General features: G+C 41.6%; 1 protein-coding gene across 2 annotated transcripts in view; it reads right to left on the reverse strand.

Moving 5' to 3' along the window:
- insyn1 (inhibitory synaptic factor 1) overlaps nt 1-26,132 on the reverse strand; it is a 45,517-nt gene that overhangs the window by 16,405 nt on the left and 2,980 nt on the right. The window lies entirely within an intron of this gene.

Raw genomic sequence — 26,132 nt, forward strand, 5'->3', positions numbered from 1 at the left:
CACAGAGAAAGTAAAGGTGTGTGTACTTGTCATAGTTTAGTCATAAGTCCTGAACTGCTCTTTATATTAAAAAAATGCGTGTTAACTCAAGGGTTTGCGTGACCGATGACTCGTATCGTGGACTTTTAGGGAGCATACATATGTACTGTAACCATGCTCTAACAGTAATGTAGAAAACATTAAGATAGAATCGTATGAAGGGAAGATTATTTCTTGGTTGCAGACATTTGGACAACAAAAAAATTCAGTTTACCATTTATATGACATCAGACAACCTAAACGTGTTGTTTTTGATACATTTTCTGCAGCCTCTGCACTTTTTGGGACAAAAGGAGCTTTTGAAGAAAATTAAATACATTATACAATCCTATCACAAAATCCTATTACTTTAGAATGCATTCTAAAGTTAAGTTGAGTTAAATGTTGAATGTTGTGCAGGTTACTTAATTATCAGCTCTTGACACCATGACATCATGACACCTTCAGAAACGGTCTTGAGTGATGGCACACTCTCCTCCTTCCCCACCACCGTGCTGAAGTAGGCCACAAATATTGGCATGACTCACTCTCCAACTTCTTTATCCTCCGAACAATTTGTCATTGCTTCCAGGGATCTGCCATTTCTATCTGTGACAATCTGTAGGGCGGTCGCCTCAGAGAGTGACAAAACCTGTCACAGTGCGTCACTTTCACTTTCTCCCCAGCAAGCGGCGGGACATCTTTGAGTCGGCAGCACCTTTATCAGATATGGCAGTTCCTAAAGCTTTGCCTATAACGGCATGCAAGTTGGAGGAGAGGAGCCGGTGACTTTACAGAGACCTATTTGCAAACAAAATCACTGGGAGACATTCCCCACAAGGCACCATCTGGCTGCTACACATACCTGCTTCCATCACTCCCTCACCATCACCAGCCTTTTCTATTTATAGACCACGGTCCTGTCCACCCACCCACACATTGCATCTTGTAAAACAGGCAACTAAAATATAGCAAACTGAAGAATCTCCTTCAGGCAATCAATCATTAGGGGTGACAGATGTCCACACATCTCTCCGTAATGTGTGGATAACATCTTCTTAACAGTCTGCCGTTGCTAACAATAGAAGTGAACAATCAGCCGGCTCCTTGCCAGACCTTGCAGAGATAGTTAGGCCCCCAATGACCTTCTTTGTCATTATCAGAACTATTTGCTTATTTTCAGCTTGGCTGTATTAGAGTTGGTAAGATGAGCTCTGAAATAGAATGAAGCCCCTAAGTGTGAGGTGAGAACTTGCTGTGGTGACTGATGGGGGGCCGGTGGTGAGGGTACTAGGCGTGATCTAATCTTTTTGTATTTTTGTATTTGTGATGATGTTGAGACGTCAACCATCAACCACGAGTGGGCTATCAGACTTATCAATAAAGCAACTAGTGTCTCATCTCTGAGGGGAGTGGGCTGAATTCTGATCATTGGTATTATGTTATTGAACAAGCATTTCCCAGTGAGGGAATGATATTGAGAGCCTTACCACAGAACGTGCACTTGCAAGCGAGTCGGGCATTTGCTGCATTTTGATAAGGTCCACAGTGACTGTATTTTGAATGCTATAAGAACCCTCACAGCAATGAACTACTTTGATTGCAGTGCTAAAATGTCACATGTAATTACACCTAAGCAAGCAAGGACTGCAAAATACTGCCTCACTAATAGATGTTCTCCTGCATCGAAACACACATTCTCCCATTTTTATTTGTTCGTTTAACATATCCTCTTTCCATTTATGCTTTTATCCTCTCACAGCAAGAGTGAACTTTAACAAAATTCCAAAATAAAATACAGCCTTTGAATGTGAAATGAGTCATCAAAATCCAGATGTGCTGGCACGGCTCCCTATTAAGAAGCTGCGACTGCCTCTCTTTCCCTCTATTTTTTTGGATGGATTTCATCAGCCATCTCATAGTGAGAACAATTAGTCAATGTGCATGGATCAGCTCCTTTAATTGCATATTGAAATATTAGTCATAACCTCAAAAACATATTGATTACTTGCCTGAAATATGCAGAGAATACATATATGTGCCCCTCAGAGCAATACCCCAGCATATTTTCCTCCCAACAATTCTCTTGATTTGTGTTCTAATGTTTGCGCGTGTGTGTGTGTGTGTGTATGTATTTATGTGTGTGTGTGTGTGTGTGTGTGTGTGTGTGTGTGTGTGTGTGTGTGTGTGTGTGTGTGTATTGATAATTATAGGTTGCAGAGTTGGCAGGGAAACATGGTGGTATGTGGAGAAGCGCTGCCTCACTCACATAAGCCCTTCCGGCAAGAGAAGCCTGGTAAACAAATCTCACCAAAGTGAGAGAAAAGAATTCTGTCAGCTAGGTCTAGCTATATTTTAGTGCAGCCTTAATATTTTCTGGTACTTTCTGGACTCATTATCTTTGCCAGGAAGCTCACGAGATTTGTAACATGTGAGTGAGTGTGCACCCCTGGGTCTGTCCACGGCTAATCTCACATTCTGCTGCAGCAAACTACATAATACGTTGGATACTCGCGTATGGCTGCATGCTCAGGACCATGGTTTCGGTGACCCACACTTTCTCAAAACACCTTTTATTGCTTGTTTTATACTGCCTGCTGACTCCTCACTCACTAGTTTTAACCACCCCCTGGCCGGTAGGGGCCGCTAATTACACAGCTGACTGCCCACCCCCCCCAATCTTCTACTCTACACCCACAATGAGGGGATAACAGTTTAAGCTGTGTTTGGCTAACAGCTAACAAAACTACCAGTGCACACACTGCTGGAGCTTTCCACAACTCAATCGTGGCTAAACGGGCAACCAGCTTGGTAAGTTTACATTTTTTTTGGCAAGATTTTATGATGAGTGTTATATTACGACATTGAGCTGATTGCCTGCATTCATCGCTGCTTTTTTTTTGTTTGAACAAAATGTGTTTTTTACGACACCTTTCAGGCCAGTGGTGTCTAGTCGGGGGGTTAACCACTCTACTGAGTGCACCTTTCTAGTTTCTGATAGTTCTTGCCCCCACTCTATGGGGTTGTGGTTGTCCAAATGAAGGCATACCAAAAGATAACTGTCTCCTACTTCAGTATGCATAATCATTAAAAAAATGTCACGGTTGACTCAGTTAATATGCATTTAACTAAAGCCAGGTGTCAAATGTCTGCTCAGTGACAGGGAAATGTGTGCAACTCTAGAATGGATGAATCTAGATGTAAATGGCAAGTCCATGGTGGTTGACCGAGAATGTAGTCCATTGTAACACAAATCATCCATCCATCAGATTTCCTCCCATCTGCTACATTCTGCTCTGCTGTCTTGTTAGAAAACGCATAACACAGTGGGGTTCTGTACCTGCATTCTACAGCAACATTAAAAGGGCCAATTACCACAGACAAATAAGCAATGTACTGTGAAGGTGAAGGACAGGAGAGGCAATTTTTCTCATCGCTTGCTTTCACGCTTTAAATTGCCAGTCCATAAACAGTGGCCCATTGTACTGTGCTGTTGACACAAATTGGAAAGAGTGAACAATGGAGATGTATAGTTCCATGTAAAGCATATTCATCTTTTCAATAAAGTTGGCATTAGTAGGGAAGAGAAAGTGTGAAGTCAGGCACAGCATGTAATTAGCAGGTAGCGTTATAGTATGGTCGCTTTGTCGAGCCATCTGTGGGGAACATTTGTGAGGATCTGTGCGACTGAGCTTCCCTCGCTTCTTTGTCTTCACCTGCATTTCTCTGTGACCCTCTCCCCGATATGCTCAGCCTGCCAGCAAATCGCTTCCTCCAAACCTAACGTGGTGTCTGTTTGCAAGTCTCCATGATGCAATTACTGGTGTTTGCCAAGGCACCTTCTGACGCAAGCCCCCCAATTTTCACACCCCGTTCAGTTCCTGGAAACATTTGAAAAGGGGCCGCATTAATAATCCATGCACTCTGTGTCCGTGCGTGGATGTGGCGGCAACGTACAAGCAAAAGTCCTTAGTTGGCCGATGTTTTGACACCTTTCAGGGTTTCTCCCTCTCTCTTTTGGCAACTGAGCTTTGATTGATGACAACAAAAGGGGTGGTGAAATCTAAGGGCTGGATGGAGAGATAACTTACTGGCTGAGAATGACTCAGTCTGTTGCAGGGAGTCAGTCTGCTGCAGCCTGGAGGAAGAGAGTGAGACAGGAGGGCAAGAGCGCAAGAGAGCAGGGAAGGGAGAAGGTATCACGGGGTAAATGGGGCCTTGCAGTTTGGTTGCGCACAAAGCTTCATCATCTGTGGCTCATGTTTGGGAGGCATACATGACTGGGCTAATGTTGCTTTATTTGTGAAAAGAAACATCATCAACAGTCAGGGTGATGTGACCAAACACACAGTGGGGCCTCGCCAACAGCATTCTATCTAATCAATCTGCTGTGGGAGGACAGAGAACACACTTGTGACGTGCATTCACGCTAGAATACACACCCACAATAGGCACCCACAAAACTACAGTATATATACACACACACACACACACACACTGCTGTACACATAACCAATCTCATCTTCTGGCAGATACCCATGCACCCACGCAAACATGCATCAATCACTGGCTCTTTTTTCCCTCTCAAATAAAAACACACGCACGCAACAGATACATATACAGCACACGCCAAATCAGGTTGCCTGCGAGGCTGGCTCATACTATTTTGATCCTGATGGAAAACCGTGATTATTCTGATGGCAGCTTGTAGGTCTAACCTCAGGGTTAGAGAGTTTTATTTATAGGCTACCAATAACACTTAAAAATGTCTACCGCAGCTCTGACTGCACCTCTGCCATCATCAGGCATATTCCCTCTCGTGTGACCTTGGCTTTCATGCGGTGCATGTACACGGATGCAGATAACGTGCAACGTGATCAGGTCAGTCACTACCCCCCGCCCACTTTGTAGCCATCATTTGTGCTTCATGTTTATTTTTTATTTTTTTGTCACAAGGTGATGGCTGCCAATGATGTCAGAGAGGCGGCGGATGTAGTGTGGACACTGGCGTCGGGGGCTTTGGCGTGCGCTCCCTCTTTAAATAGCCCCAGATCTAATCTGCAGACAGCAGCAGAGTTCTGACAGATCCTGCCTCGGTGCCTCCTCCCACTAGGTGACACATTCTTTATTTATTTTTTCTCTCCTCCGCTCTGGTATTCACTCCGTGGAGCACTGGCCCCTCAAGCTATTGTCAGTTCCGTTCTCCTTCCATGTCTGAAAAACCAAATGGATTTACAGGGTTTACTGTCAACCCCTCCCTTTTTCAGGGTTTGTGAATGTGACACAGTCTTCTATTTCCACTCTTTCATTACTGCACTATCCAATCCTTTATGAAGACTTGGTCATTCTTCTTAGTATGGGGCGCTGCTGTTGTGGCACTGGCTCTACTTTGTCTAAGCATGACTTTCAAATGACATCATAATATCTCTTTAACGTTGTTCTTAGCTCTATATAGTGCAAGTCTATGAGATAGTCACAGCAGTCATGACAATTTCAAAGACGAACAGCAAATCCGAATAGTTTGAACCTATAACCCTCATTGCGTGGGCGGAAGACTGTAAAGAAGCTATATAAGTGCTAGTCCATCTACCATTGCTTTTCCAGCAAGCCTGAGATGCAGAACTGCTCTTTTAAGAAAAACTGCAAGAAAATTGCAACAGGTGCATCTCTATCTCATCTCTATCTCATTTCAATTGCAGGCTTTTGGATTATTAAAAATGACTATTATTATGACTAGATTATGCCTTATACATCTTTTACTTTCTAATACCTTTGAGAAAGCTAATGAATCTTCAGCTCGTCAAATGTAGGTCTACTCTTGGCCAACAATAGAAAACTATACTCATACAGAACAGCGCCAATGTGAAGATCATGAATGCTTATGAAACCTTCTCATCCCTACAATTAAGGTTGTAAAGCTATTACCATGCCAAAGCAATGAGTTATTTGACTCACATATTCAAACTTATGAACTGTGTTAAGACATCATCAGCTTTAGTAATAGTGCTCCAGAGATGAATTGAATCACCATTGGCTCCATCACACTGAACCCAAGTCTTTTAATCGAGACATAAATTCTATCTATATGAAGATAAATGAATGCAACTAAAAGTAATCTGTAATTCATGGTATCCAAACAGGATTTGGTCAAGCGTTCAGCACCATAGCTGGATGTTGAATTCATTATTGCAGTCCCTTCGGATGCAGTTCTTTTATTCTGTAGATGCTGGCTCCAAAACAAATGAGATGGCATCGAAGATGAAAAGAAAACCCCAACCTGCTCAACACACCTCAGGAGAACTTCAATTTAGATTTTCTAACCCCGTCAAGAGTGGCGATCTTGATAAGCCACGCTCTAGGATTCATTACACCCCTTCTGAATCCTTTGATCACTGATGTTGTGTCGAAATGTTTGTTTTAGTCTTTGGCTGTTATTCAATTTCTCAGTTTGTCGAGTTTTTACTGTCCAACCCTTAAAAGGGGAAGACATCCATTATTAATTCCTGTCAAGTTTCACCTTGTGAATTAAGTGTTTAGGCATAACCATTGCACCAAAAGACTTCAAGGCTGTGAGATAATCCTATAGCGGTAGTCTCTTCATGTTGGCTTGCATAACCATTTCAATGTAAATGCCATGCATACCATCCCTTTCCACTCCATGCTGACAAGCCTGGAAATTAGCTATCGTGTAAAGCTGCACCGTATCTGTGCTCTGCATTCAGTACTCTAGTGGAGGCAGCAGCCGTGTGGACTTTGCTGGGATGAAAAGGATGAAAATGGAATATAGTTTTACTTTGTGCAATTGTATGATGACATGGTGAAATCCATTTCGATGAGTCTCTCGACCCTCCTAACTCCATACACAATTAATTTGATACAAGCAAGAAGCATAAATCCTAGATGATTATGCTGTGTTCAGGACAACAGCAATGCATATTTTCATCTTCTCAGGACTCAAGAACAGCAGGAGACAGGGAAATTAGTTTTGCTGTATTATGTAGATGCCGGTGTATTCTGCCGAATCAACGGGATTTAGCAGTTGATGTATGTGCGTTGAAAGGTTGGGGCGGTTAAGGTTATTAAAGTTAAACAAAAGACAAATGTAATTTTACGTTTAAAAAAAATAAAAAAATGTTTAAAACATTTTAACGATGGTAGGTTAGTTAAAATGTCTGCGGATAGTAGTCATACTTTGTCTCTTGAGCAGTGATCCTCTGAGGTGAGACTCATCGGTAATGATCAAAATCAAACGTAATCGTTGCAAAGCCCCCTCCTCCACAACCCAGACACAATTAAAAGTGCAGTCGTTCAGGCTGGAAAGTGGCCAGCTGTTCTGGGTTAATAGATGGGCTTGGCCAGACGTCTGCGAGGTGACCGCTAGCTGGCAGCCTGCTGGATAAGGTTGCAGATTGTAAGTGGACATGTACTTTGCTTCCCCTTGTGTGCAGTTGTCGCGGGAGATGATGAAGCACCATGAATCTCCCTCCTATTCTGTCTTTAGCACCCTCGTCTCGCCCTTATTCTAACCTCCCTAACCAATCTTTAAGGCCAAAGTAAATGTAGTGCTGACACGGGGGTACCGTCTCCCTGGCCCCCTGACTTTAGACCCAAGAGTGGAGTGTCTCTATTGACTCAGGGGAGTTCAAGGACTAAGAGAGCATTATTACAAAAAAAGACAGACGGGGAGCCAGAGACCATGTCCTGTGATAACCTGTACTTACATTGCACTACCACACTGTACACTTACAGACACGTGCCCGCAAACCTGAATTTAAATCGGTGCAGCCACAGGCTTTGACCTAAAATGGCATGCTAAAATATGTACATTGCTCTAAATATTCATCCAGTGTGTCCCGGTTACAGCTACTTCTTAATTCAGTGCTTCGCTGCTTAGTGGTTTCATTTGGCATCTGCTCTCATTTCCAGAATCAAAAAAGGAGCGAGGGAGCAAGATGGTGGTTGGTGTGCTCGGTCAGCCACAAATGTTACTGTAACTTTTCCTGTAATCTTTGCAGTAGAGCTGTGTTATGACCGCTGAGCAGAAATGTTGGTCAGAAGCGAGCAGTAAAAATGGACATGCTCGCTCATAAGTAGCCAGCTATGCATGCATGCACTTAAGGCAGCATGAATTAGCCATGCATTGATGTATATTTTTAAAGATCAAGATTGGAACACTCTATATTTGATTGACAAGTCTTTTAATATAAGAGCCATTAGATCACGGAGTGGCTCTGGCTCAGAGGTCGAGCCGGGGTCTTCCAATCAGAAGATTGACGATTCCTCCAGTCCAAGCCCAGGTGTCCTTGCGGAAGACACTGAACCCCAAATTGATCCCATATGCCATGCCATCAGTGAATGGTTGTGAATTAGTTTAGTCCTGATGGACAAGTGGAACCTTGCATGGTAACCCCTGCCATCACTGTGTGAATGGGTGAATGATGGCATGGAGTGGAAAAAACTTTGGGTGGTCGGAAGACTAGAAAGGCGCTGTATAAATGCAAGTCCATTTACCAGGCATCACAACTGAAGTCTACTCTGTGTAAAAAGTTTGTCTACATCAGCAATGTTTGTAAATATTGCAATAAAGCAGCCTATATTCTGAAATATGATCGATTGAGAAATGCACAAAGTGCTGATTTTCCATCTACAACTCAAACTTGTGAATTATGTATGTGAATATACTGTACCTAGTTAATAATTTATATAGTCAAACAAATGACGGATTGGGCCTCAAAAGTATTCACTATAATGCAAAATGGGAGGAAATCCTAGTATGTGAGCAGGGCAACAAATACTATTGGGTGGTGTTTGCAGCATCTCTGATAAAACCCATCAAAATGCATATCAAATATCCATTTAATGGGTCACACATTATTTGGATAGTCCAGTAGTGAAAATTGGCATCCCATTAAGTGACAATAATGTTTCACTAAAACGCCTTGGGTGTTCAAATGCTGCTCATAATTGTGTGAGATGTAGTCAATATATCGCTGGACTACAGTTTAACTTATGGCTAGGGTTACTTCAGTAGTACAGTATCCTGAAAGCCTGAAAGCTTTAATGCAGTAGAAGTGGAGGGGGAATACAGGAGCGGAGTCTCTTGCAGCTCTCTCTTTGGCCTCGCCTGATTAGTATTCTATCTGCATTGTAGGATAAGTTTAACCAATAAAGAATAAGGAAGTGGACTCAGCTAACCAGACCTGACCTGCTCCTTTATCTGCTGGAGGACCAATGCTTGTGTTTTTGTTTGCCTCTGGCCACAATTCTGCTGGGGGGTTACTGTACTACTGGGATCCAGCTCAGAGATAGCACATCAATGATACTTGCTCTCTCAAGTTGCACGGCATTAAGGAGGCATTTTAATCAGTGGTTTGTGGTATGTATAAACATGGGAACGAACCTGTATCTCAGAAGCACTTAAATGCAGAGCTGATATTAAGATGCCTCCATCCGTAGCTCTACAATTACCAGTTGGCCAACACTGAAGGAATATATGGAGATAGATACAAGAAATGTGATGTGACGTGGCAGCGGTAGCTTTTAGTTCCTCGTCTCTCTATTGTCACTCTGAACATGTTACTAAGTGTCCTCCGATGTCGAAGGCAGATGCTCCTGCAATCACTGCAGTCCATCCAATTCATTAGCCTCCAGATACCCAGCACTGATCTCAAAAACTCACCGTTCCGCTCCGAGTAATGAAAGTGGCAATAAATGGATAGCTTTGTGGGGAGCGGGGAGAGAGTGAAAAAAGAAAGGGCATGCATCTATCAATTAAATGACAGGGGCAGAGTGTGTGCGGTGAATTAAGAGAATCCGATGGCCTATTTTTCCCCTCCCATTGGAAATCATCAACACTAAATACAGCAATAGCAGATAAAGGAAGGAAATCCAATAAAGTATAAAATGGATGGAAAATACAGCCACTGGCTGTCGCAAAAGTTTACAGCAGGTCTGTCGTCAGACAAATTCTCCACTGCTTCAAAATGGAGTCTCACTGAGGCTTTCTGTGCTGCACCTTTCATCAAATAAATGATATTTCTAAATTGAACTGCTATGCCGGATTGTGTCTTTCTTTATGGCCCTTGATATTGTGAGCACACAGCACCTCCCACAAAGTCCAGCATTTTCTGAAGCAGTTCAGAGGCATGAAACATTTCTGACGGTGATTTTGACAATGCGGTGCAAAAGGAGGGTAAGAAGTGGGTGTGTGGGCTGAGTGACGATGTTGTTAGCGGTGCCAGCGCTGCTTTTTCCTTCCTTCCTTGAAGCTTGTTTTCACCTTTTTAATGGCTCGATGGCCCTCAAAGAGATGATATCCAAGGCAACCTCCAATTGCTTGTTGTCTCTTTCTTTCAGTTATCAATATCGTGTTGTATTTATCTGCCGCTTTTTTATTTGTCAGTCCAAGATAAAGGACAAGCATGTTCATGAATAAAAATTTAAATCCAATGAATGAATCCTGTGAATTTCATGGATCAGAAGCATTTGAAGCCAGTCATTCTAAGATGATATGGTGGTATGCAGATTTACCCCTACACACCTCATTAGAGTTCAAAACTGTTGACGTTGCAGTGCTCATGCATTATTTGTTTGTTCAAGGATGTAAGACTTGGTTGCACAACTCCGTATGTGTGCAGAATCCCAAATACGGCTATGTTTTGATACGCTAGAAGTTCAAGCAACAACATTTTTTTTTTCTCAGGGATATTTCCTGGTGTCTAAGGATCAGAAATCAATAAGGTATCACTCGTGAAAAAACAACATATGTATGATGTGAAAACAGGATATATTCATCTTTGTTAGCACCTTTTCTATTTGTAAGCGCATTATAACTGGTTTAAATGTACTACTCAGACTGCAATCCTGGCGGTAAACAGCATGGCAGGTCACATGGCTTTGGCACCATAAGTTTGTAGGCGCAAACAAATGGAAAAGAACCAAGAGATTTAGCTACAGAATTAAAGCAATACAACTTAAACAATAACTACTAATGTGACATATACTGGTTAAACAAGAGTCAAAGCATGTCAGTAATGGGAAACACTAGCTCTACATTTTTAACCCATTAAGACAACTTTTATTCAAAAATGAAAATAGTCATAGCTTATGAGTTTGCTACTCCTCTCTTCCTGAGCTTACACTCATACATATGTATAGTGCAGAGGCAGGCAGGCAGCAGTGGACTGAGAACAGCATGAGGCTGTGTTTTGCACTGTGTATATCTAATTGCCTGACCGCCAACAGTTATAACCAGATTCAAATCCAACACTAAAGCGTTTCCCGTTCCCCACCCGAAAGCCAACCTCGCTGGAGCCCCGTGGAGGCGGGGCAAAAGGCGCATCTACCTGCGGCGAGTAGTGGCCATAGTCAACCGTTATCAATCTGTCAATCAGGCAGGGACCGTTTCAGAGCATCAAGCCCCCGTTATCTCTCCCGCAGAATTTGGCTTCAGAACAGTTTCCCAACTGCCAATTTTATGTCCATGCAATTAGACTGAGGGAGAGGTAATGGTGTCACCCTCCTCAAGGTGTCCGGATGGGCCGCATCTGGTCAAGCAGAGGAGAGTGCGTTTGAAAGAGTGCACGTTTCCAGAGGAGCACTCGTCCAGGAGTGCCACTAAGCCTTCACGTGGACGTGTCAAAGCAGCAGATTTTTGTCTTTTTGCTGCGGGCTTCAATTAGTGGAGCTGGAGAGCTTTGTGTGAGATTTACATTCACAGCCATGTTCTGTGCAAAGGTCACGCTTTCTCTTGCTTGTGTCAAAGTAGAGCACTAGCAAAAAGTTGTGAAACTAGAATCCCTTGCATGTTTCACTCTTTTATTTCATTCTTCGAGAGACACACAGCTCCCCTGATGAGCATATTTTTCTGCACTTCAATGACAAAAAAAGTAGCACATAATGTCAAAAAAGGTTTATCTTTAGTCATTAAGTTTCTATTTAACGCTTTGTTCTGATGTTCTGAAACAATAAGTAGGAGCAGCACTTGCTAAGAAATGAAGCTCTGAGAGGATGAGATCCCTTTTTTTTTTGAAGAATCAAAGGGGGGCATCGTAATGGCAACTTAGCTGTGGGTACAAAGCACTGTGGGACTTGCAACCAAGCAGAAGGAGAGGGTACATTGATCTAAGCAAAGTGGTTTGATAAGTAGGGAAATTAGGTTTTCATTTACATAGCAAATGTGTGGAAATATAGCTCACAGGCTTGCCAAGAGTTTCCTTAATTGATTTGATTATTTCATTGTGTCTCACAGCACATAACTCACCACAAAGAGTTAACATGTCGCCTACCCAGTCTTCTGTGTTCATGTTTTGTTCTGATCTTTAAAGCGGCAGTCCATTTTTTTGTCCACTTGTTTTACTTGAAAGAGTTTGACTTTACTTTCGATTAGGGGATGACAACTTTTTTTTATTTTGTATGAAAATGTTCCATGTAAAAACATTCACATTGCAATAAATGCCCCCCAAAGTATATAAAAATGCTCCTGTGGTTTAAAATACAAATCCAAATTGAATCCAAATTTGGTATTGAAAATAGTGTCTTCCTTGCTACACCTTTAGCCCTTCATCCCGTAAAAATATTTTTTGGTCTTCCTAACTGATACAACATTGGATTAAATTTCTGAATAACGAAAATGTATTGACATGTCGTCACACCTTTCCAAAGTACCAAAACCAATGTTTGAACATGTATTTTTCATGAAAATGAGTGGGTTATCCTAATTGAACTATGATCTATGGAGGGGTGAATAACTCCATTCCACTAAATACTGATTGAATTGTTAGTAATGGAGTTGGTGATGAGGTACAAACTATATTTATTAGGATTTTTTGGTTTCTGACCACTTTTGGATGATTAAACATGCACCGGGTCAAATTGACCCGCGAACATTATGGCTGTACCTAAAAAAACGAACATAATAGGAGGGTTAAGGATGCAGGAGGCTCTCCAGTTGGTGTATTGTTACTTGAAAGGCATATGTAGTGTTTTGATTGTGGCTGTGAGCTTTTTCTCCTTTCTTTCTTCATAATTTAGATCTAAAGATCTACTGAGAGTACAATTCACTTTTGTGTGCCACCACAATTTTAGCTACTCACAGCCCATTTAATATCGTCTCCATTTAGGTCATAGCAGATGTCATTGACTAAATGTAGACCAAAGCTATTTTTGGTTGTTACAAATGACTCTGCAAAGCAACAGTGATGCAAGACAGATGGATCCGATGCTTTTTAGGGGCAAAGGACTTGTGAAATCCCAGCATCAGTTAAAAATAAGGGAGTTGAAAAGAAGATATAATAATAACAGATAACAGACGTTCTCGTCAGCTTCCAGTGCAGATGCAGACTTGACAGGTGTTAAATAGCTAGGTCCATGTTTTTTTATTGTTGTGCATCTGAGACTGACTTGCAGTCATAGAAATAAGGGATAAACTGCTGACCCTCTGGTTCACTCACTCCGTAGAGGAACACACTTCCCTCTGTACACGGCTCCAGCTCTGAATAAATACTGTTGTCTGCAGGCATAAGAGATAAGCCTTCTCTCTCTTTCTTTATTCTTTTTCTCTCTCTCTCTCTCTCTCCTTGGCTCCTCCTTGCTCCCCTTCTCTTTCACCCTGCCTCCAACTCTTCTTCCTTCTCCACATCATCTCTCTGCCTCTAAATATCCCACACACACACACACACACACAGACACCTGTACAGACTGAGTCGGACACCGGATGCCCTGCTGTTGTTCTATACCCTTGCCCTATTTGTTTTGTGCTGACAAAAGCCTCCTCACAAACCCAACAATGGATGACCTGAGTGTCTTCACCCTCACCTGACTCTGAAAGTCCTGACTGCGAGCAAACCACTCTATCAAGCTGTCCTCTTTGCCAACATGAACAGCTGATTCTTAAAGTTATAATTCCAGCTATGACATTTATAACCACCGTGGAGGTCATCATTGCAGCTCAACCTCTGTTTCATCTTTCCCTCCCTCTTCTTCTTAATCCATGTCAATGGCTCTAAAGCCAAACATAGATAGGCATCGAACATGAGGTAAATTAATAAAAATAGTTTTGTCTTTAGGCAAGTCACAGATGCACACGAAATTGTTCGTAAAATACAAGCTGCAGACTAAACATGATGAGTTATGTAGTAGTGCCAGGACATTTAGCTCTGGCGGGGTGTCATTGCAATCATGATTACCATTAAAGGGACTGTTAACTCAACATTACGTCATTAACGTTTCAACTTACCTATAGTGCTATTCATCAATCTAGATTGCTTAGGTGTGAGTTGCCTAGTTTTGGAGATATTGTGGGGAGTGGATTATCTTGAATAACCGGCTCATGATTTCTAGACAGATACATTGCTGTGGACTTTTTCTGCAAGCTAGGTGCCATATCGACCCATTATATTTCAGAGAAGGCAGATATCTCAACAGCTGATATTTCCCAAAAATAGGCAACTTACATCAAAACAATCTAAATGTATAAATAGCACTATACAGGTAAGATACAAGTATGCATTTTTGATTTAGGGGCTCAAATGAAACCGTATGAATTTCAATCAATCTTAAAAAATGTTTGACCTTACAGAGTTGCAAGCTTTAATGGCCTGGGTCAAGGTCACCACCACTAAAATAAATGGGATCTTTCATTAAAATGCCTTTTTGTGTTTATCTTATCTTAGATTGATGAAATCAATAATGCAGTCAAATTATGTGGGCTTGTAATATTGTTAAAATTTGTGGTTGAATTATTGCTGTTAGGATTACTCTTTTTCTGTTGGCTCTTGGACAACCTACACGTCAGAAACCAAAAATCCTCACACATATTCAATAGTTTTTATAGGAGGTCCTTAAATCAAAGAAACTGCACGGTAAAATGCTGAATTTAGGGCAACAAATAATGATATATATATATATATATATATATATGTATGTATGTATGTATGTATATAAATATAAGATAAGATAAAAAAATCTGGATCATTTTAGAAATATCCTGATTTTAGAAATATAGTATCACAAAACACAATGTTTGAAGCTATGATGAGAAACAAAGCATCTTGAAGGTTATTCTGCTAATGCACATTCATCAGTAAATTCATTTTTTCCCGATCTGCTTTTTGCATAATCATAATTAGGATTTTTCCTCTCTAATCAGAACCTGCAGCACACGGTCCGCCGCGGCCCACATCAACCTGAAATCCCATCCCGAGGTAATGTCCTTGAGAATAACAGCAGACCAAAAAGTCTAATTATAGTTCTCACCCTTGTCGACCTTGCTGTATCGTCTACTTTGCATCATCATGGCCATAAACTGCCAACTGCACAGGTGACTGCCTGGTTGACAAAAAATATGAATCACCCAAACTGTTTGTTGACATATTCTGTCCTCCCTGCTGTGCCTCTTTCATCTAGCCCTGCCCTGCGTTAGATGGTGCGTTGTCATGCTATTGACAGTGACAGTGGCGGCAGCCGTCCATGCCGTGCCGCTGGCAGAGTGTGAGCTGGCAGTGCAAGGCAATGTGAGAAAGAGAAGGGAGATTCCAGAAACACGGAGAGCTTTCTTTGTAGACGCTTAAGAGGAATTCATTTTGTGGTTTTACGTCATAGACTGTGAGATTGTAGAGGTGCTGCCCTTTACAGGGAATCACAGCGACAGTGGTGAAACATGTACAAACATTATGATAAAGGTCACTTATAAGCTGAGCAGAAAGCAGAAATACAACCACCGCTGAATTCTTGCTGGAAGTATAACTCATTGACATGGCCAACTTATTCACCTGCAACCTCAACACCTACCCCACCAAAACTTACTGAGATAAACCTCGCTCCGTACTGGATAGATAGATGGCCAACCCCAACGAAATCCAACACCACCAGTCCAATTTGCAAGCCAACAACTAGCCACTGAGGAAAAGAATTCAAGAAATGGGGCACAGAAGCTCTGAAATGTAGGAACCTACAATCATTGGTCACAGTCTCCTATTCTTCGTCTATGCAACCAGCTCTCAGCATGCAAAGAGGCTTCCTGAGTTAGCAGGTATTATGCCTTGATTCAGCTGTGTGTCACTCTGTTTTAGCTGGCTCTATTCCATGTGAACGTTCAAATGTTGTGATTCACAGACTTAGTACACCTGTCCATGATGAGTCTTTCAGGGATTCACTGTTTTCTTGATGAATAATATGGCAGCTCTGCAGTGCCCAGATGACTACATCACTGCAGGGTAAAGATATCCATAGTAAAAACCTTACATTTCTGAAGGTTGCTGAATTTATTTTACTGTACCAGTGTCATTAGTTGTAGAACTCAATTGTCCACATGCATAATAAGTGAAAACAAAATGATCTGATTAAGTCAATAAGACAGGTCCACGTTGCAGATTAACTATGATACCCTGGGCCAAATTCAGACAACCTGCTTTGATATACAGACAGACAGGCTCCTCACAAAGTGAAGTAATTAATGACATTTAAATGTTAAATGGATCTCTGTCTAGTTGGCATTAATTAGGTAGATTAGAAATAAATCCCAGTCAGGGAATCTAATGTTTTGGCATTTCTGAAGTCCCGTTGCAAAGTGCGTTACTTCTGTATTAGCCAATTATTCCCTCCAGTACTCTGTGATCTCGCATACAGAGAAACTAATGCAAACTCCATGCTCTGCATTATTTGCCAGGACTCTCAGTTGAGTCTAATTTTTGCAGTAAAGCTGTAAACTCTGTCTAACCTTGTGTGCGGGCAGGCAGTCCTGGCTTTATGGGTTGTAGCTGCTGCTGTAGTGGGTCAATCACAAGTCACATTAAACGCTTGTGGTGATTGCCTGCCAGCAAAACCATACAAATTGTTTGGGTTTTTTTTGTTAGATCTGTGCACAAAAAGGATCAATTGCAGGTATCATTTGACTGGAGAAGTTTTGATATCATAAATGACACAGGCAGACAGAGCCGCGACAGCTTGCGCGAAGTGAGCCTTTCATCACGTGTATTTGTGGACCTAAATAGACTCCCTTTGGACACATTTGATCCAATGCCTTTCCTCAGAACCTGGAGCAGGACATCGTCTCTCCTCTTCTTGTATACCGGGACGGCAATGAGAAGAAGCCGAGCCAAAGTCCGTGTGTTGGGTTTGAGCGCGTGCATGTTTGTCCGGTTAGTGAGAGAGGCAAGTGCTGCGTTGTGTGAGTGGCCTTATGGTTAACGATAAAAGCCTCAGTGATGTGTGTGCGAAGTGTGTACATCCTTGTTGCCTTGGCTTACATCCATGACATCTTGTTGCACCTGAGGAGAGGGGGAGATGCGATCCCCGGGTATTGAGCAGGCTGTTTAAAGGTATCGAGTACCGACACCCAGCTCAGAGAACGCACTGGCATAATTTGGGGAAAAAGTATGCCTTAAGAACAGTCAACTTTCTGTCTGTCTTGTGGAAATGCTAACTTTTAGAACGTTTGGCCTTTGCAACTAATGACTTGGAAGAAAACTAATTAAGTTGTGTTGCTGAAACTGAAAGCATATGGGTTTTCTTCAGTCAGCATTTTTGAAGATCAGATTTAATTTTGTTGCTGATCAGACTCCAGACTTTTTCAGACATTTTTATTGATAGTAATTATTTCTCACCACCTGTTGCAAATTGGTACTTTGTGGCTGTGTGAAGAACACCACAGCTGCTCTGATTTGAGCCAGTAAAATGAACACAAAAAATGAATGTTATTATTCTAACGTCAATTGTTTTATGTGTATTTAACTTAATAGTTTGTTGAAGATGCAGGATGCTAGTTCTTTAGTGATTTCTCTTGTACATCTGCCTCAGCACAATGGCTTTCAGAGGCCCAATAATTTCATGGAAAACAAAGTGAGATATGTCAAAATGCAAGTATCAACATTTTAGCTATCAATGCGGCTATGACTTTCAAATCCCCAAAGACATATTGTTGACATGTCTGATAGTAACAGTGCATTAGCAGCAATGCACCTCACATCATTGAATACACTTTGAAGGTATAAAATATTTTTAATTTGGGTATTTGCTGTCTGCACTGCAACACAATCAATAATACAGGCCTAAGTGAAGACAGGACAACCTAGCAGATGTGCCAAAATGTATAGACCTTAAAAAATGTGTTTTCCTTGGCGGAGTGTCCTCGTTTTTGTCCTCTGATTGTGTGTGTGTGTGCTTGTGTGTGTATTTGTTTTTTTCTGGAAATTATGCTTGTTGAAATGTGCTGAGTAATAAATGACCAGATTGTACGCTAATGTAGAACTCTGACAACTTCCTTATAGAATCATTGGACGTGCATATTATGAGATAATAAGATCGGAACAAATTTATTTTATAACAAGGTAAACAGGAGGCTGAGCTTCATGCTTCATTCTAATCCCATACAATGTTTTCCAACCTACATCAAAAAACTGGAATGTTTCAATACATTTTTCCTCCCTCTTAATGAATCAAACACTTTCACTCTGTCCAACTACGAACACCCAGGCTACAAGTAAGGCTGAATGTTACTCCATATGAGTGTATTTATTTTAAGATTCTTTGTGAAGTGGCTTATTTGTTTTAATTCTGAGAAATGACTGACAAATGTTTCTCTCCTTTTTATTACAATTCAATTGCACTGCCACAATAAAGTGACAAATGACTAAGTAAACTATTTTAACAACCCCTCCCAACAGCTGTCGTTAACATCTATTGTTGCAACTTTTCTCAAAACGCAAAACAAACTATCAGACACAATCTCCCTTTTACATTGTTCAAATATCATAAATGTTGAATGATAATAGCACTAGGAACCCACTTGTGAGTTAAATGTCAGGATTATTAACATACCATGCGCATAAAGTTTTATAAAAAACAATTTTTAAGACCAGAGGATACAGAGGCTTGGTTGTGTCCCAGCTCAGTTCAGCTGGTTAAAACTCAACAATCTGAAACTGGGTTGATTTATGATGCATCACAGACTACGGCTAAAAATAAAAGGAAGGGGAAAAAAAGCCTCTTGATGATCCTTCAGTATAACACAGTTCCAAAGATTGTAGCTGGATTAAGCTGCTACACTGGTTAGTGGGTTGGCCTACGCTGCCCTGAGCAATTTCACAGGCTATGGAAATGGAGGAAAATATAGCCTCTCTTCACATGAACTCTTATCCCTCATTAGACCGTACGTGCATCTGTACTCTTGGTATCCACACCTGGTAAAAGAGCCTAACTAATGGAGAGCAAGCTGTCCCTCTGCGTACAGTATGCTTTGACACAATGAAATTATGTAGCTATTCTCAGAGGCTGCTTGTGCACTTCGATGGATGCCATTTTTCACACCATTAACTACAGCCTACTGGTTTTATTCACAGGACAGAGATGGGCCAAAACAATCCGGAACACGCCCACGAATGAGCACAATTGCAACAATTGATCTAAGCTGTTCCGCCCAGTCTGTCGCAATTCTGTGCAGCAGGAAAACCCTTATCTCCATCCACCCTTCTCTCTCTCTATCTCTCTCTCTTTCCCCACTCTTTCCCCATCCCTTGCACACTTTTCTTTGCCTTTCCTTTTTCCCTGGCTTTAACGCCCCTGTTTATCCCGTTGAGCTCTATTCTGGCCTTGGGACAAGCAAAAGAGTTTGTGGCTGAATCCCAAAGTACAAACATGCATGGCAAAAATGTCACTGCTTTATCTGTAGCTAGCCCACAGTAGGCGGGTTAGTTGATACGAATCAATGAGCAAGATGAGCGCAATTCTTTTGACTGTTTACCTCAGCAGAGTTCTAACCTAAAGCCCTCATTACGGTCAATGCTGAGTGCAGAGTTCGCACAGGGAGGCAGAGCTCAAAGGGCCAGCTAATCCAGTGGGTCTTAGAGGCATGATGGGCTAGTCAATATGCTGGGCCTGCATCCTAAAGAAGCTCGAGCTCCACAGCAGAGCTAGGTAAAAGAGGCTCAGGGGAATGCTTTGCATGATGCTGCTTTATTCTCTCCACAGCACTCAAGGTTAGATGCCGCTGAAGTCTTAACCCGTTGTTTACCTCTACCCCCTTCCCTCCTTTGATTTCACTCACCTTTCAGTCCTCAACACTGCTTAATTTTAAATATCGCGATCTTGGAAATAAATTCTGATATTGCTGCATAAGTTGTTTAATACCTTTCCTTTCATTAAAGCAATGATAGGCTATATTAATACGAGATTATCTCTCACCACCATGATGGTTTCGTACTAGCAAAACATGGCCATGAGTGTGGCCATGTCCGAATCGATTTGAAATTAGCTCAACCAAGAGATGATCTGACATTTTCACTTCAAATCCCGAAGCAGTATTTCTTCAGTCCTGAGAATAATTGAGCCTCTGATTCATTCTAAGAACTGACAAATTTATGTGGAGCTCAGCTCAAGGCAGCAACACAGGTGTGGAGATGGCAGGGTGTTTTATGTTCAGCAAAGAATAGATAGGGCTTGAGGTACCTTGTTCTTGTTGTTTTCCTGAGCAAATAGAACTCCGCTGGAGGTCACCAAGTTTAATTTAGGAATTTAATTTCCACACACAAAGAGGTCAGACAAGGAGAAACAAATTGACAGACACAGCAGGCAGGTACTTGTCATTTCCTCCAAATAGCTTTTAATGAGTAGAAACCCTTTGGCCCAGGGATGTCAGGTGGAAGAGTACTTTCCTCTGTGAGTGGTAAAGTTATCAGCATTGCCCACAGAGTGTTGTTGGCCTGCTGGTCGACATGTTCACAGGTCGGAGACCGAGCCAAAGCATGCCTCAATCAGAAGTAAATGGACTCTCTGGTGGAGAACAGACTGGGCCATCCTCAGTGGAGATCACTGGGCTGTGGTCAACTGGGCAGTAAACCCACATCACTGGTGGCCAATTCAAAATGGTTGCTTGTGGGAAATGTTCCGCCACGACACAGCTTTGTGACTGATTGTAATTTCTGATTGAAGGCATCCATTTGGACAAACACAATAAACCACAACCTCCTGCCAAGATTGTGTGATATTTAGCCACATTAACTCATCATTAATTGTTGAATTAAACTGGGTTTTTATTTACAATGTAATTAATTTAACATGCACGGGCACAGTAGAAGCAGTTCTTGGTGAAATGTACTCGGTTTCCTCATATTTTTCCCAAGTCGGTGGCTATAAAGATAGATGTACTTAAATTGGGGTAAAAGTTTATCCAATGTTCGAAGACATCTGGAATTTGTAAATACTCAATATAATTACTTGCTTACTAATTTCTTACTATGATAATTTTGAAATATTTTATTGTATTACGTGCCTCTGTTTCCCCCACAGGAATCTTTGCAATGCCCTAAAACATTCCCCAAAGTATTCCCTAGTAGTAGGATCAACTATTTCATGGACATGAGAGTGTGTTTATATTGTTCTACTCCCTGAGTGAAAGTGCTAGTGATTACTGGAGTCCCCCTCATGGTTAAATGTTGAAGTATTCTTGCTAGGCAGTTTTCTGCTCCCTGCCCTGCTCAGCAGCAGCATCAGCATGGGGAAACACAGAGTGAGGAGAGGATATGGCCCCCGCCGGAAAAACAAAAAAATGGTCCTTTTGATTTTGGTTTTGGTCTCCCTTGGGCTGCCTCTGGGTTTGGAACAGATATGGTTCAGTGCTGAGCGCGGCAGCTTCCGCAGAGAAGGGACCGTGTCATAACTGGTTTCAGTCTCGATAAGGAGACACCGCTGGCTGGCTGGCTGATCTGGGGCCAGCTGCTTGTATACCACACCAACCTTTAACAATGCAGCATTTAAACATGCCTCGGACATGAAAGAGTGTCTCACTGTACACTTTCTGATCAAATCTTTCAATTCTTTTGACGGACTCCATTTTTAGTACAAACAACTTAATTTGACAGCCAGGCCAATGGGATCATGCGGCTGGCATTGGGTGATGAATATAAATTGACAGCCCCATTTCTTTAATGCAAATTGGAATGTGATGTGCTCCTGCAGATGTAGTGGTGGGCTGAGGCAGTCGAGCACAAAGGTCAGCGTTTGTTCAAGAAACAAGCAAAACCTGAAAGGCTGATAGTCCTGCAGCTGCTGCTACTCATAGGTAATTTTCGTTAGATCAAACACATTTCATCAAACATTTAAAAAAAAATCCATTGAACAGTTCTAAAACTGCATGGTGGCCAGTCTCATTAATAAAGGTGTTACTCACAACTTGATCCCTAAAAAGCTGACATTTGGAGGACGCAGTTTTCTCCAGACGGTAGTGTTTTCCTGCGGCCTCTCCTTCTCCGTCTTAAGGCCTGTAGCTGAGTCAAAACAGTAAGCCAGTCTCCAGCATTGTGATGAGCATGTGCACACAACTACTGCAAGGCTGACTGATAGAGGCCAGCGTCCTGGACATGTTGTACTCTGCTACTGATAATTGCTCTTTGTCCAGCTTATAGTCACTCCTCTCATTTGGAGCTTCAATTCAACGAGTCCTGATTGCCTTCCTATGTTCATTTGTCTTGACCCGTTCACAGGTGTGCAACATCGTCTGCTCGTGGTATGATTCTCCATAGTAACTACATCCACATAATAAAATAATAATAATCACTCCTATTTGGTTGCATATGAAGATGTGAAGCTCACTGCCAATTCTATTCCACAAGTCAATGCCACGGCATCTTCTCCCTATAGTCTTTTAACCCCCTTTTTTTGCGCATCATGAAATTCTTTCAGTTTAGCAGTCTGTATCTCTCAAATTACCAACATGAGTGCACTCCTACATTTCCTAAGTTGCTCTTTTTTGTGTGCAAAACTCAAAATCTGAAATTCCAGAGGTTACTTTGCATTCTCTTTGGTGCCATTCTTTTCCCTTGTTTATCCTCAGACATCAAAGTCCAAGGTTGAAATGATACCTAAATGAATTATTCTTTGCCACTCCTGCCAGTGTTATTATTACAAATGGAGTAGTTTATCAGTATTTTATCTGCCAATGTCTTTCCTCTAGATCCTTCTCATTTTAACTGTCATGAAGCCTGTAATGGAATTCATGAGTGAGACAGGCTGCATTTAACAGGCTTTTGAGGGGAGCAATCTTGGAAAGCTATGTGTGCTCTGTGTAACATTTTTTCTTTGACATGTAAAGGAGATTTATGAACTGAGGCTGTACTGTAGCATCGGCAAGCAACTGTGACCCTTAAATTAAATGGACTCTCCAATAAAACTGCTTTTATTTATACACATTTCATAGATTTGTTCAGTATCATACAGTTAATGCATAGTTGTCGAGACAGCCTATAATTTAATGTTTTTATCTGATAGCTTAGGGGTATGTAACCACATGACATGGGCTGCTAAATGTCTGTGGATTCTAAAAACCCTTCAGCCAAAGAGCCAAATTAACCAAATATATTGGTCTTTTTGAGAGCCAATCAAGGACGACTTTGTTAGGTTATTGGCTGCTATGTTAATCATGTGGTATGAAGATGTTACCTCCCTACCTGGTAAAATATAAAACCAGCATTAATGTGCTCAGGGACCAGAGTAGTAGGAGGGATAACACTGCTATACTCTGGAAAAGGCACAGGCCTCACAAGCGGTACTTAAATGGAAATTTCCTTGGTATTGCTTTTTAATTTAACATTCATGATTTGTCATTTTCCAGCTCCCTCAAAATGGCTTTTTGCTTAATGTTTGCTAAAATGTCAATAAAAAAGTAGCAGAATATGAGATTATTCAAGGCAAGTTTTTGCTATTAAAACTCAATTTCAAAATGCCACGCACTTGCCACACAGAAAAGTGTAATGGTAGGTTCACCACAAGGTTTGATTGAACTGCACTTAGAGTGTTGTGTATAATCCAAACTGCAGACATGAAAGACCAATGGGTGACCCCCTTTTAAGACACCTTTTTGAGAAAAGCAAGCCACTTTGGGGTAGAATCAGTGGAGGTGAAAGTTATTCTAAAAGAACAGTTATGATTAATTAGTTATTTTCCTAGTTTATGCCATCATGTTTAATGTGTTCAGTATCTCATCACTTTGGTTATTCGTGCTTGACAATAACAGTGTTTGAAAGATCCTAAATCTCAGGAGACACTCATGTTGCCCTCCACTGGACTTCTCACAAACCAAGCTAAGCAAATCAATTCACAAAAGTTAGCTATTTTTGTGTTACCCACTCAGGCCTTGTTAAAATGCCCTTGGAGCTTGAATATTTATTTAATACAAACTGGTATACTAACATCTGTAGAACATACATTTTTGTAATGGTTAATGCATGAGGCCATGACGACCAGATGGCTGAAACTTGACTTTAAAAACTTCTCTCAATTTGACATTTTAATTCATCTCGAGGTATGGACTAAATGAAGTTGCGATATGCAATGCACACACCTTCGAGGCAATGGACAATCAGAAAATTTAATCTAGTCAGATGTTATTGCAGTGTTACTAATGATGTGTTGCAATTAAATGTTTTATCCACGTTTTGAATTCAGCTTTTGACCAGTTGGCACAGGGATACTGTAGTTATGTGATCTTGAGCTATGAACTTAGTACCGTGAAGTAAGCATTATAACAAACAGAGTAAGTTTCTAAATTCTGGGCAGCTACATGCTTTGGAGTATCATCTTTAACTCTTCAGAGCCCCAAAGACCTTGTGGGTGATAATCAGTCATAACTGAGTTATTTATTTCACTACATTCACACGGCAATTTGTCATTTATTTATTGTGACAGTTGTTATCTATTATGGTGTCCCTTTCATGTGGCCAAGAATGAGAGATTTTATGGAACGTTAAGCTTCCATGCATCTGATAGCGCTACACTGTTTCTTCATCTCCGTTTGATTCCGTCTGCAATCTCATAGGTCAGTTAATTGCAGGATATTGATACAAGCATTATGACTGCCACTGCAGCTAATACGATTCCTTAGCCATTTCAATATGTGGGATTGTGTTTTCCCAATAAAAAATTATATTTGAGCCACTGTGCAGAACCCTCTCTAATAGGGTCTGGGATAAGAATGGAAGTATCCGTTGAAGCTGGCAGAGGCACAGGCCGTGTTTTTGTTTATAAATAGCTCCAGCCAGCATTATTCCACTTGCAGTTGTCCCATAATCATCAATCACTCTCGCGCCCAGGCCGGCTTCTACCCACCAGAGAGAAGGTGCACTGTAAGCTGTGCCCTTGCACCTCCAACTGTGCAAGTACATAAAGTAGAGCATGGTGAGTGGGACAGAGCTTGTGGGGAGGAGGGGGGGGGGGGGGGGGGGGGGGGCGGAGGGGATCTGTACAGTGGTGAAGTGAGTTATAGAAACTCCACCCCAGCTGTTCAAAACCCTCCTCCTTCAGGTCGTTACATGGACTAACATCCACTATTTTGCTTCTTCAACACATTGAGAAACACACACACACACACACACACACACACACACTCCCTCTGCATGCCTGATCTGTTGCAGGTAGGAGGTTAATCATGCAATGTGCTCGGAGGATGTGGGATGGGTCAGATACAACTGTTTGCTCAAGTTTCATTTGTCTCTGTCTCTCTGTCTGCCTTTATTTCTCTCTTTGGAGGAGCTTCGCAGGAAGAGCTCACAGCATTGAGGACACTGCAGGGGGAAGATCCTAAAAAGATGATGAGGGCCATTTTGTAGTCACACACACAGGAACACATGTAGTCTGATTATCAGCCATCACATTTGTTTAGTATATATTCTTCAGCACATATGAGCACATGCACACGCATGGTATCCCTCTATGCTGATCCTTGTTCAAACTGTATTCTGTACACACACATGTATGCTCACACGCACACACAAATCTCCCAGTGTTACCATGGCAGTTGCGAAAATACAGTAGAAATCCAGCTGATCCTTAACAAAATGGTTATATAACTATTGCGGCGCTAAGTCTTGTATCTTATCAAAGCCTGCCTCTGTGTTTCCTTTCAGTTCGGCGTTGCTGCTTTTCAACAGCTCTTCACATCTGCTGTACCTCCCACAAGACACCACATTTGTAATTGGCGATAAGCAATTGTTTGATTGGAAAAGGAAGACAGCCTTGCTGTGGTTGTAATCAACAAAAATCCTCCTGCTACTAAACAAGAAAGTGAGATCTCATCACTTTCAAATCTTAATCAAAATTTCCATGCTGTGAAAAATCATTTTACACCC

The sequence above is a fragment of the Cebidichthys violaceus genome, unplaced genomic scaffold, assembly GCF_023349555.1.
Source record: "Cebidichthys violaceus isolate CVI_PGR_0920_01 unplaced genomic scaffold, fCebVio1.0.p SCAF_5, whole genome shotgun sequence".
Lineage (NCBI taxonomy): Eukaryota > Metazoa > Chordata > Actinopteri > Perciformes > Stichaeidae > Cebidichthys > Cebidichthys violaceus.